Genomic DNA, 14,254 nt, shown 5'->3' with positions numbered 1-14,254 from the left:
AGCTATGGAAGCCTTTTGAGTTTGCCGGCTTCGATCTTATTTAGACAAGGTCATAGTCAAAATGGAAGTTCTCTCCTCCCTTCAGAGAAAGGTACCTCCTTCTTTGATAGCCCATTCTTTCTACTGGGATCTCACTCGCAGAGATCTTTCATTTAGTGTTTTGTGTTTTTTTTTTTTTCCAGAGTGTCTTGGCTTTCCATGCCTGAAATACTCTCATGGGCTCTTCAGCCACATCTGAATGCCTTAAGGGCTGATTCTGAGGCCAGAGTGCTGTTTAGGACATCTGCCATTCTATGAGTCCGCTGTGTATTCCAATTCCCATGTTGGATCGTTCTCTCTCTTTTTGATTCTGTCAGTTAGTATTAGCAGACACTAGTCTTGTTTGTGTGATCCCTTTGACTCTTAGACCTATCAGTGTGATCAATTGTGAACAGAAATTGATCACTTGAACTAGTGAGATGGCATTGGTACACGTAACCTTGATGGGATTGTATTGGAATCCCCTGGCACATTTCTAACTCCACCATTTGGGGCAAGTCTAATTGAGCATGTCCCAAATTGTACATCTCCATCTCTTATTCCCACTCTTAAATTTAACAGGGATCACTTTTCAGTTAAATGTAAACACCTAAGAATAATTGTGTGCTAATTACAGTGACACTATAATCCTATAAAATGTTTTCCAGTGGTGGAGCTCATTCCACAACTAAATGTACTGAGGTTGGCTGGTGCTGTGTCATAGAAGGTTAAGTTTCTGCCTGCAGTGCTAGCATCCCATACGGTCTCCTGTTTGAATCTGGGCTGCTCCACTGTCGATCCCTCTCCCTGATAATGGCCTGGGAAAGCAGCTGAAGATGGTTCAAGTGCTTGGGCCTATGCACCCAAGAGGGAAACCTGGAAGAAGCTGCTTGTATCTGGCTTTGGCCTGGTCCAGCCATAGCCATTGTAGCCATTTGAGGAGTGAACCAAGGATTGAAGATACTCTGTCTCTACCTCTCTCTATATTTCTGCATTTCAAGTAAACAAACAAATAAATAAAAAAACTGAGGTATGGGAGATTAAAAGAAGAATGTATGATGACAAAGCCTGTTTGTGGCAAAGGAGTGATTTTAAATTAGTCTAACTTCTGAGTTCTTACTCTTAAATATTACCCAGGGCCATTGGACCATTATTGATAGGACAAACAAAATTATCAACTTTAAAAGTTAGCCTGCTATAGATTTATTGAATGTTGAATTCCATCTATAATTACCTTGGCAGAACTAAACAAAATGATTTTGCAGGCCTTATACAGCCTCGAGGCTTGACCTTCTCCACCCTTTACCTATACCAACATTAAAATGTAATTTTTCCAACCAAAGTTACAATCTTCATACAATATAAATTATCAGGATATGGTGATGGTGATAATGAGAATGATGTTGACAACGATGATGACATAATGTATATAGGCTGATATCGATAACTTTTTACATGGCAAGCATTCTTAGTGCTAATGCTCATTTACCCATTTACTGCTCACCAGACTTAGTAATAATGTTATCGCTAATATCTATATATTATAAGCTCACAGAAGAAGAGCATGTTTAAAATCATACTACTGCAAAAGTATTAAAAGTTAGAAACAAATATATTTGTGATTGACTTCAAGGCTCACTTAACCTCTTTTGGTTTTATCCTCTTAATAGCTTGCTTTTCTCTCTCTTTTAAAATAGCACATTATTTCTATTGTTACCATGTTTGGATCCTCATGCTGAGTAATTTAATAATATCCCATTATTGTTATTCATTTGGGATCATTAACTAAATAATAAATGTCACTGCTTTTTCAAGAAAAGTACATGCTGTCATCTTGTACAAAGCTGGGGGCTGATAAAATGGTTAAAAAAATAGAACTAAACCCTTTTTGAACTCTGGTTTATATCAATGCACTCAAATCTCTGTGTACCTTTATTTATCCATCTAGCATATCTGTGTATTTCTATGCATAGATTTGTTCAGCTTTTACATTATTATTTGTTTTAAGACTATAAGTGAGTATAATATCAGAAGCAGGTTAAGAAAGGCACTTTTATGGCTCCTTCTTGTTTCTGCTCACCACCAATTAAAAAGTATTAAAAGTACTTCCTGAATCCACAAGCATACATAAACCCACAAGCAATTACTTCCTAGTCTCCCATGGGATCTGTACTTAGTACAAAAATATATTGCTTTACAAATTCAAGAGGTTCAGGGAAAAAAGTCAAATGTGAGGCTGATGGAATAACTAGTCAGGAGGTACAGAGGCCTTCATGCAGTCACCATCTGTGTTGTAAACAAATGGGGTCAGTGTTTGAAACTATAAAGATATGAGGTAAACAGCATCCAGGAATCAGACTTTAGGTTGGACATGCATAGGAACTAAGGAAGTCAAATCCCTTGAGGTAGAACAAAGCTTAAAAAAAAAAGGAAAACTCAAGAAATGTAAGATGAGCTTTGATGCTCTCCAGTCAGGCATAAACCTAGAGGCAGCTGTAGAGCTCTATTTAAAAGTTGTATTTTCAAAGTTATTTTCTTCAATACTGCTTAACACTGTAATTTTATTAGCCACTGGACTGAGACAAAATGACTTCAGCAGCTAGCTTAGTGTAAACTCAACATGTTTTAGCAAATTCCATGAAAAGTCACTGTATTCTAAATGACATATTGTCACATACAGCATCAGAGAGAAAAACAGTTTGCTTTAGGGGGAAAATCATGCTCACACAAAAGCATTTAGTATTTACCCATTATTGGAAATATTATATCCTCAAAGGTAAACATCATTTTATCCCTCTAGTAGTATACAACCATTTATTACCCTAAACTTTTAAACAATTTAATTTTATATTAAAATGTGAAAACTTATAGGAGGTGCTGGCTTGTGACCTAGCAGGTAAAGATGCCACCTGCCATACTGGATGCCTACTAATGGATTGGGAAAAGCAGCAAAAGATTTTCCAAGCATTTCGGCCCCTAACACCCATTTGTGAGACCTGGATGAAGCTACTAACTCCTGACTTCAGCTTGTCCCAGCCGTGGCCATTGTAGCTATCTTGGACGTAAACCAGTGGATGAAGGATCTCTCTCTCTCTCTGTGTGTGTCTCTCCTCTCTCTGTAACTCTGAATTTTAATTAAAATAAATAAAGTTTTTTTAAAAAGTAAAACTATAGAAAAATGTTTTTAAGCTTCTGTTAATAGCATAAAATTAATCACATATATAAGGAACCTGTGATTGCATTTATAAATTGATATTATTGAATTCAAACTCACTTTACATATGAAAGCTAATTCTATTCAGGGACCAAATTGAAGCAATAATTTAAAAAGGTGTCCTTATTTAAATGTTAGTTGAAACAAGTGAACAAGAAGGAATTGACCATTTCATTCCAAGATACAGAAATCAGATAACGACCAATGGCCTCTATATTAGACTATATAAGTATTTTTGAAATTCAAAATAACATCCAGGGGCCAGCACTGTTGTGTAAGTGGGTAAAAGCACCTGAGATGCCAACATCCCAGATAGGTGCCACTTCGAGACCCAGCTGCCCAACTGCCAATCGAGTTCCCTGCTAATGAGCCTAGGAAAGCAGTAGAGGATTGCCCAAGCGCCTGGGGCTTTGCACCAAGGTTTGAGATCCTGAAGAACCCCTGACTCTTTGCTTTGGCCTGCCCCAGCCCATTTCAGCCATTTGGAGAGCAAACCAGCAGATGAAAGATTTCTCTCTCTCTCTCTCTCTCTCCCTCTCTCTCTCTCTCTCTGTGCAGCTCTGACTTTGAAATAAATAAAAAAAAAACTTAAAAAAAATCCAAAGTCAATTGAAATTAGAAGTTTATCAGCGATGATATGCTTTTTCAATTTCATTAAGCATTATGTAATGAAACTGTCAGGATACAGGTACTGTAAGAGAAACATGGGGAGTGACTGGGAAAGTCTAAGACATAGTGAGAATAGAGTGAGTTCCACATGACATTTATTAAGTCAACCTTTGAATGCCTTGTAGGTACACTTAGAAACTGGGCACATGGATGAACATGCAAATTAAAACTGCATCATACTCAGGATGTGATACACTAAATTCAACAGTGCTTCTAAACCAGTATTGTACAGGTACATATCTTTTAAAAAAAGATTTATTTTTTATTTATTTGAAAGACAGAATTAGAGAGAGAGGTAGAGACAGAGGTCTTCCATCCACTGGTTCACTCCCCAGATGGCCTGTTTGAAGCCAGGAACCAAGTGCTTCCTCTAGGTCTCCCATGCAGGTGCAGGGGCCCAAAGACTTGAGCCATCTTCTACTGCTTTCCCAGGCAATAGCAGAGAGCTGGCTTGGAAGTGGAGCAGCCGGTACTAGAACCGGCGCCCATATTGGATACCGGCGCTTCAGGCCAGGGCTTTAACCCACTGCGCCACAGCGCTGGCCCCACAGGTGTATATCTTGTCAGTGATCAAATATATATATATATGGCAGCTGTGACTCACCAAAGTTATGGAGAGTTAAATATGTGAACTTACAGGTCTAGGAAATAAATCACACTTTACTGCTCTCTCTTGAAAGCTTTTCTTTACTTATTCTTTTTCTTTCTTCCAGACTAGGGACAAAAGTAAAAATCAACCACAACAATTTAAATTCTGTGGAATCTTCATATCTCCTTTAAATCATTTTAAATACCCAAAAGAGACGGCACTTCTCAAATAAATAACACTTTGTAGAGTACTCAAGAAGATAACAAAAATATGTATCCCCATCAAATTATCATCTTAAATAGAAGGTGCATTTTCTTGTGTAATCACCTTCTGTAGTCTAATAAGAAAAATATAACAAACGGCATGTGGTTGCCACAGCAACATTTTTTTTCTACATGCTGTTAGACAATATCTTTTTTCTTCCATTTCCTTTGCTTTGTTTTAAAAGAATAAAAGCCTTCTAATAAATGCAATTTTGCAATTTCACTAGTCCCAGTTTTTGCTTTTTCTTCATTATGAAGAATAAATATGAAAAAGGATAGATGTCCCAATAATAGAATATGTTCATACGTAATTACTTGGTTGTGTTATTTTGAAGACGTAATGCTACACACAAATATAGAGGTTTCCTGCTTCATGAAGTAATTAATAGTGTTGTTTATTTTTGTGTAAGTTCTCATTTTGTTATCCATAATTTGTTAAGTAAATTAGACACTAAAATTCATATGGGCTTACCAGATATCAAAAATAAAGTATTATCAAGAATTTAATGGTACAGAAATAGCTCTGGGAAAAATAGTATTCTGATGCAAATAGTTGCCATGGTAATAGCTTGAAATCACTCTGTGAATATTTAAAATGTATTTTAAGAACATGTAAATTTTACTAACATTAAAAATATAGACTATTCCATGTTTACCAATAAAAGACCAAACAAAAACACTTTGCTTTTATTTGGTCAAGTTGTCACATGTTTCTATTTGATATCAGCCATTTGATATTGAATTGTCTCACTAGTGGATGATTCATAAGTTGGAAAACCATATCAAATTGTAGAAAAGTTTCATGCAGTGATTGAGTGATTATGATATTTTTATGCACAGAATGAGAGATTGTAGTAAAACTGTTTTATGTCATTACCAAAATGAGGGCTCTATAAACTTTATAGATTCTCTGTGTGTGCGTGTAAACACATACATACCAGAATATAGGCAGAGAAGCTAGCATTTTCATTGTCATAAATTAATCATTTGAAATGTCTACAGAAACTTAAAACAATCAAAAACACACTATAAGATTCACTATCAAAAATACAGTAGATCCTCAAAGATCTATTGCCTAAGGAAATTAATATTCTAATTATGCTATTTACCCAACCCCCTCCCCAATAATAAATGTTGAGTCTCTAAAATATGTAAATTGGCTTTAAAATTAAAAGATATATAACCTAATCCTAATGAATTAATTGCAGCTGTAGTGTTACAAATCCAAATGTTAGAAAGCAAACAACTCTATAAAGATAAAATAGACAATTGGTGATGATGAACTATTTTTCAAAATACAAGTCAATATTTCTGAAATTTAATGTATACTAACTGTTAGACACGTCTTCAATGAAAAGCATCATTCACAGAGGAAGGATTTGATGACTACATCGAATGCCTTAAATTAAAAGGAGGCCAGGGTTGTGTTCTCATAGTTTGGCTCTAAATCATTAATTTGTGAAATAATAAACAGATGGAAGAAACTCTACCCCTATATGCCTTCACATTTATTCAGTACCTGCTACATAACTATTTTCACAGACTAAAAATGTAGCCTCAAATAATTTGGAATTATAAACATTATAAATTATTGGGTGTAATACACACACCACACACATGGAGAATGCTTTTAAAAGGTAAAGCACGTTTTTATGAAAGTTAATCTCTGGCTGGCGCCGCGGCTCACTAGGCTATTCCCCCGCCTTGCAGCGCCGGAACACCGGGTTCAGTCCTGGTCGGGGCACCAGATTCTGTCCCGGTTGCCCCTCTTCCAGGCCAGCTCTCTGCTGTGGCCAGGGAGTGCAGTGGAGGATGGCCCAAGTGCTTGGGCCCTGCACCCCATGGGAGACCAGGGGAAGCACCTGGCTCCTGGTTTCGGATCAGCGCAATGCGCAGACCACAGCACACTGGCTGCGGCAGCCATTGGAGGGTGAACCAACAGCGAAAAGGAAGACCTTTCTCTCTGTCTCTCTCTCACTATCCACTCTGCCTGTCCAAAAAAAAAAAAAAAAAAAAAAAGACTAAAAGCAAAATAATTAAGTGTCTGAATCAAGGTCATACAAGTTTGCATTTTTTAATTAATTATTTTTAAATTTATTTGAAAAGTTTGGACAGCTAGTCACAGAGAGATCTTTTCACCACTTAGGTACACAAATGACAGCAGCTGGGGCTCAGCTTTCTCAAAGTTGGAAAACAAAAACTCAATCTGGGTCTCCTTTGTGGGTGGCAGGGACCCAATCATCTGAGTTTTCACCTATTTCTTCTCTAAGTACTCACCAGCATGAAGCCAGAATGAAAGCAGAGATGGGACTTTAACCCAGGCACTTGAATGTGAGATATTCGAGACACAAGTGTCTTCCTAATCACTCCACCTTATGCTTAGCACTCACATATTTTATGATTTGAGCATATACTGTAAAATCTCATGTACTTCTTTTTAAAAAATCAGTGTGTGATAATTATTTAAGTAGGGACAAATATTTCAAAGGCACACCTGAATTGTGTCTCATTCAGTGCAACTGTTAAAAAGATATCCAATTTGTGTGAAAAAACCATAATTTATTGTCAACTAGACAGCTACCCAAATCTTTTAATCAAGAATATTATTAGAGAAGAAAAACAACATTAATAATAGGAAAATAATACTAGACAGTTGTACTGAATGGAAAATATTCCTACTAACTCTGTACCCTCAGGCAGAGGCTTCCAAAAGAGTGTAATAAGGGTCTAGTTGAGACTGGTTTTGAAAGAGACAAAAGAGCAAAGAGAGAGAAAAACACAACAATATTTATTAATACTTAGTATATGACTTTTAATTTTATACTTTTTCCATAATTAAACTTTTTCTATAATTAAACTTTGGGGTGATCATTTTGTCACACATTTTGAGATGAGGAATATGAATGGAATGTGGGAAAGTCAGAGTGACTCACAAAATACCATTCAAGTAGTATGTTCTAGTGCTGATGAAAACCCAACACTGTCAGAGTCCAAAAATCTTACCACTATGGCATATTCACATTTCATCATTTACAAAATGAATGACCATGTATGTGTGTGTATGTGTTGGTGGAGGATGGATAAGAGAAGTGAATATACTCTCTGTCTCTCACTGTCTAACTCTATCTGTCAAATTAAAAAATAAGAAGAGATGTAAATATATTAACCTATTTCCTCTTCATAATATTAATGAAAAATAGAACTTTAATTCTAAACTCAAATGTATAAATAAAAAAGAGCTACAGAGATAATTCTGCTTCTCACAAGTGACTAAGGCAATAGTTCATGATTCTTTTCAATCTATTGAAAACACTTTGCTGACTAAATCTGGAAAGTGACCTACAAATCTTAAAATTTTCCAATCCACAATAATCATTTTCGGATCAGCAAAGGAACTATTAGGCAATTATAAAATTTGCACCTTCAGCTTTTATGAATCTAAATGTTTATAGTCTATAGATTTATATATGGCTCAGAAATATTTAAGAATATTTATATTGTATTTCTGGATATTCTTTCATTTGTCTATTCAAAAATATTTTTCCTGCACGAAATATTAAGCATACTGTGTGAGTGCAAACTGATGAAATCTTTACTTCATACATACTAAATAGATCTTCTGTATATAAAGATAATTGAAAATGAATCTTGATGTGAATGGAATGGGAGAGGGAGCGGGAGATGGGAGGGGTGTGAGTGGGAGGGAAAATAAAAAAAAAATACACAATTACTCTTAGGTGTTTAATTAATGCTTTAACTAGTACTCAAATAGTATTTTACACTTTGTGTTTCTGTGGGTGCAAACTGGAAATCTTTACTTAATATATGCTAAATTGATCTTCTGTATATAAAGATAATTGAAAATTAATCTTGATGTGAATGGAAGGGGAGAGACAGTGGGAGAGGGGAGTGTTGTGGGTGGGAGGGAAGTTATGGGGGGGGGGGAAGCTATTGTAATCCAAAAGCTGTACTTTGGAAATTTATGTTCATTAAATAAAATAAAATTAAAAAATCACAAAAAGGAAAAAAAATTAAGCATACATAAATATCAAATCTTTGCCCTTCTAGAACTTATATGTCGACAGAAAAATAAAATAAACCAGTAAACAAATGAAAAAAATGAATAATATGTTAAATACTTATAAATAGCTCATGTTCACTAAAACAGAGCTGTAAAAAGAGATCCGCAGTGGAGAAAGGATGGTTGCAAAGCTACATAAACATCAGATGATGTCCTTGGTAAAATCCTACAAGTAAATGGAAGGATAATTTTCCTATGTTGAAGGAACAGCGAATGCAAAACTTCTGAGAACAATGGAAAAGCAAAGAGCATTCTGAAATGGACTAAATAAAAGGGAGTAGTAGGAGAATGAGTCTCAGAGAGAATTATGGTGAGATATGCAGCCTACTAGACCATGTACTAAAGTTTATGCTGAGCAAATTTCAAAAACAATGGAGTATTTTGGGTGGAAAAATGTCATCTGATATACTTTAGAGGATTCACTCTGGCTGCAAATTATGAAAACAATTCATAGTAGAGAAGATACACTTGAACCATGGTGGTAGTAGTAGGGGTTGGAAAAAGGTTTGTAATGTAAACATATCTTATAGATAGAGCTTTTGGGGTTTGTTGACTCTTAAACAGTGGGATAAAAGAGAAAAGGAAGCCTCAGGTACAAATGCCAGGTGTTTGGTCAGAGCAATTATAGGAATGGGTTACAATTAATTTAGATAGAAATGAAGACGGGAGAAAAAGATGGTAGTAGAATTGGAAAAAGGTTGGGTGCTTAGTTGTAGAAATGTTCAATGTAAGATATATATCAAAGTGGACAATTGAGTAAGCAGGTGGATATATGAATCTAGAGTTCAAGTAATGAATTTGAGTTATATATCTGGATTTGTCAGTATATGAATGACATATAAAACTATGAAACTAGATAAAGTTACAAAGAAAAAGGATTTTTAATGTTTCAGAAAAAAAGAAAAGTCTTCAAGATCAGAGATGAAAAGCAGCTAGCATGTACTAATTACAAGTAGTTAGAAAGAGGAAACTTACGGAATGCATTGTCCTGGTAATCCAGTGAAGAACATAATTCATGGTGGGAGTAGTCAGGTCCATTTGTCGTGGATTATAGATCAAGTTGCAACAGGATTGAAAACTGACCACTAGACTTAGCCTCGTGGACATTATTATACATTGAGAATAAAAGATTGTTTGAATAGTGGAGATTAAAATCAGAATGGAGAGGCTTCAAAAAAGAAAAAAAGAAACTTGAGATTGTAGAAATAGGCAATGATTTTCTACATTAAACTAAAAAGCAAGGGACATAAATGGGTTGATGTGATGATCACACATAAAGTAAACAGTTTTGCAGATATGAGAGATATTATAGCTGAGTGTATTTGCGTGATCATCAGAATTGTATTGAGAGAGAGACCTAATGATGCAGAACAGAGAGAGAATTAATAGAACGATGTCCTTGAGTAGGAGATAGATATTAGGATCTTACAGAGGGTTGATTTTCAATATAGCTAAAAGAGTAGCATTAAAGAGTAGAAAAAGAGGCCTAGTAACAAAGAGAAGATCAATAAAACAGGTTCAGATACAAGGAGATGGCTAGACATAGTGTTGGAATTTGATCCAGGAGGCAAGAAAATAATTTCCAGAGCCAGGTTACATGGATTTTGATCACCAGTTTTTCCATTTACTAAATGTATAACCTTATAGTTTAGTTTCCCTCCCCACAAAACAAATATAATAATTCTATTTATCTTGTAGGGTCATTGTCAGAGTTATCTAAATTTATAAAGGTAAAGAGCACTTCAAACAGTTTCTGCCATGGACAGGTGTTGCATAGGAGTTGAGCAGAAAGGAAAGGAGCAGAGAGGAAGATGAAGGAAGCACTAATGTAAGCAGGTGATCAGATGTGAAAATAATTAATTGTTAGGTATTATCTCTGGAGATAGAAAGGCTGTACCCAATGAGTAGGAATTATGGGATATTGATAACATAATTAACTGTGAAACTGAACATTATATTATGAAAGATACTGGATTTATGTGAGATTCAGAAGCCTAGCTAGCTGAAATTTTCAAGGAAACAAATTCCTACTAAGAAAAAAACACCTTAAAAATAAAAGCAAGGGAAAATATTAGCAAAGGAAGGATTTTTCTTGGTGAAAAGTAAAATTAAATGAGAAAAGATCCATTCATCCTGAAATGCCCTTTTGTCTCCACTTATTTTAGTCTCCTTATGCTGCTATAACAAAGTACTTGAAATGTGGAAATTTACAAAAAAAAATTATTTTGTTCAGAGTTTTGGATATTGGAAAGTCCAAGATCAACGCATCTGTGGGTTTAGGGTTTGTGAATGACCCTTTTTATAGATGGTGGTGTATAGATGTCTTCACATGATAAGAAAGCAGAACAATGACAAAATCCAAAATTAGTTCTCTCTAGTGACTTTTTAAGTCAAAAATCTACTAATAAAAGAAGAGGTCCGGCGCTGCGGCTCACTAGGCTAATCCTCTGCCTAGCGGCGCCGGCACACCGAGTTCTAGTCCCGGTTGGGGCACCGGATTCTGTCCCGGTTGCCCCTCTTCCAGGCCAGCTCTCTGCTGTGGCCAGGGAGTGCAGTGGAGGATGGCCCAGGTGCTTGGGCACTGCACCCCATGGGAGACCAGGAAAAGCACCTGGCTCCTGGCTCCTGCCATCGGATCAGCGCGGTGCGCCGGCTGCAGCGCGCCGGCCGCTGTGGCCATTGGAGGGTGAACCAATGGCAAAGGAAGACCTTTCTCTCTGTCTCTCTCTCACTGCCCACTCTGCCTGTCAAAAAATTAAAAAAAAAAAAAAAAGAAGAAGAAGAACCATCGTAAATTACTCTCTTCCCATTGGGCTCCAATGTGGGGAGCAACGGAGACTAGACTAAATTACTGGAATTAAGACTTATTCTATGCATCTGCTCTCCCACAATATGGCGCTGAGAGGGAGCAAACAACCTCTACGCAGCTGCCTCATCAGTTTGACTGATAAGCTGCAGGAGCTGATCTTGCTCCTGATTGGAGGAGAGCAGCATGCTCAGTGTGTGGGTAGCAGAGTTGGGATTGGTGGAAGAGGACTATAAAGGAGGAGAGAGACAACATGCACCAGGAACATCTGAGGGGAACATCCGGATAACATCTGAGCAGCCCCCGAGAGAGCCGGCCAGTGGTGTGCCGCTCCTCCGTGGAAGCGGGGAAAACAGCGGGGAGTGCCACCCTTCCGCAGAGGCGGGGAGGGGACCAGCAGCTAACCCGGGACGGCGTTGTTCCTCCGCGAGTGAGGGACCAGCAGCTAACCCGGGAAGGGCCGGGCAGAGAGAACAGCGCAGGGTACTGTGTCGTTCCTCCGCAAATGGGGGAGCGACACTCCACCTTTTAATATTCTCACCATGGGGATTCAATTCTAATATCAATTTTTTAAGATTTATTTATTTTTATTTGAAAGTCAGAATTACACAGAGAGGAGAAACAGAGAGAGAGATAGAGGTTCTCCATCTGTTGGTACACTCCACAGATGGCCTCAACGGAGAGAGCTGTGTGAATCCAAAGCCAAGAGCCAGGAGCCAGGAGCCAGGAGCCAGGAGCCAGGAGCTTCTTCTGGGTCTCTCATGCAGGTGCAGGAGCCCAAGGCCTTGGGCCATCTTCTACTGCTTTCCCAGGCCATAGCAGAGAGCTGGATCAGAAGCGGAGCAGCAGGGTCTTGAACCGGTGCCCATATGGGATGCCAACAACTGCCTTGTGGCTTTACCCACTATGCTACTGCGCCAACCCCTCTAATATCAATTTTAAAGGGGACATGTATTCAAACCATAACATAATGTAATACCCACCCACATGGCAGACACTCCTCTGATAGAATCACGTCAACTCTACCAATTAGCTGAACTTTCCTATATTTAAATATTGTTTTTCCTCACACAGTATATTTCCTTCATCTAAGTGTTTTCTATTTGGCAAACACATGTGTACTTCTCAAGGATTACTCTATGCATAGATTCCATTTTTTTTTTTCACAAGAGTAACAGCTTCATTATGCCCAATAATTCCTTATGTATATATTTCTGAATCTTAATAGTATATGAAATTTTTACTGCAGTATTTATTACCATGTTTCTACATTTAAAAATTAATTTTTTAAATGTAATTTAATTTTTAAATGTAAAAACATGGTAATAAATAGTGCAATATTAAATGAGAAAATCAAAGATTTATTTATTTTAAAGGCAGTGTGACAGAGAGAGGTAGACAGAGACAGAGAGAGAAAGAAGGAGAGAGAAATAGAGAAAGAGAGAGAGGGAGAGATGTCTTCCATCACCTGTTTCATTCCCCCAAGAGTTCACAGTATCCAGTGCTGGTCCAAGCAAAAGCCAGAAGCCAGGAACTTCATCCAAATCTCCCACATAGTGAGGGAGGAGTTCAAGTACTTGGGCCATCTTCTGCTTCCTTTCCAGGTACATTAACAAGGAGCTGTATCAGATGCTGATTAGTGTGGACTTGAAACTGTGCTTTGATATAGGATGCTGACATTGCCAGCAGTAGCTTAACCCACTGGATCATAACATGGAACCTTAAATTTTTACTTTTTAACTGATATAAAAATTTATACAGTTATGGGGTACCATTTGATGCTTGTATGCATGTATAAATTATGTACTGTCCAAACAGAATAAGCATGTATGTCTCTTCAAACATCAACTATTTTTGTCTCCCTCTGAAAGACTGCAAGGTCATAAGGGAGAATTTTAACCATCTCAGTGGTCCCCCTGGCTTAGCAGGGTAAATTAGACACAGAAGACACAAAATATATTTGTTTTGAGTAGATGAATTGATACACAAACCTATGGAATCAAAATAAATGAAACTCTAAAACTTCATAAACCTATAATTATGATAAAAGTAGATTTTCTTAAGTGCTACCAATACCAGGTCCCTGTGCAGTATGAAAGAGCTAAGTTTTTAGTTATAAGTGGTATTTAAATAAATAATAGAAATTTGGTAATGAAGTAACTGTGATATAATCAGTAAATAGATCTGAATTTGGACTAACTATTGGTATTTTAAATTCAAGTTTACCTTACCCTCCCATTTATAGTTTTCTAAACCATTCTAGACTACAATATATTGTTTTCATTACTCACTTGATCATAATCATGTAGTGAGATCATTCTCATACTTTTATATTGATTATAAATATATCATAAATATGTTATAAAATATATTGATTATTTTTAAAATTTAGCACTTTGAATGGTCTTTCAGTGTTTCTTTAGCCAATTGGAATATTAATGAGAAATTTGATTTATGAAGACTGTCAGCACATATTTGTATTATTCAGTGTCTATGCTGTGCGAAAACCCTTCAAGGTAGCAAGGGGACAAATTTTTTAAAAAGGGGTGTGACTAGGGTGGGCAATTTGTCTAGTGATTAAGACACCCACATCATATGTGAGAGTGCCTGGATT

Source organism: Oryctolagus cuniculus, chromosome 1, assembly GCF_964237555.1.
Source record: "Oryctolagus cuniculus chromosome 1, mOryCun1.1, whole genome shotgun sequence".
Lineage (NCBI taxonomy): Eukaryota > Metazoa > Chordata > Mammalia > Lagomorpha > Leporidae > Oryctolagus > Oryctolagus cuniculus.
The sequence above is the reverse complement of the archived record's forward strand: the minus strand, read 5'-3'. Positions refer to the sequence as shown.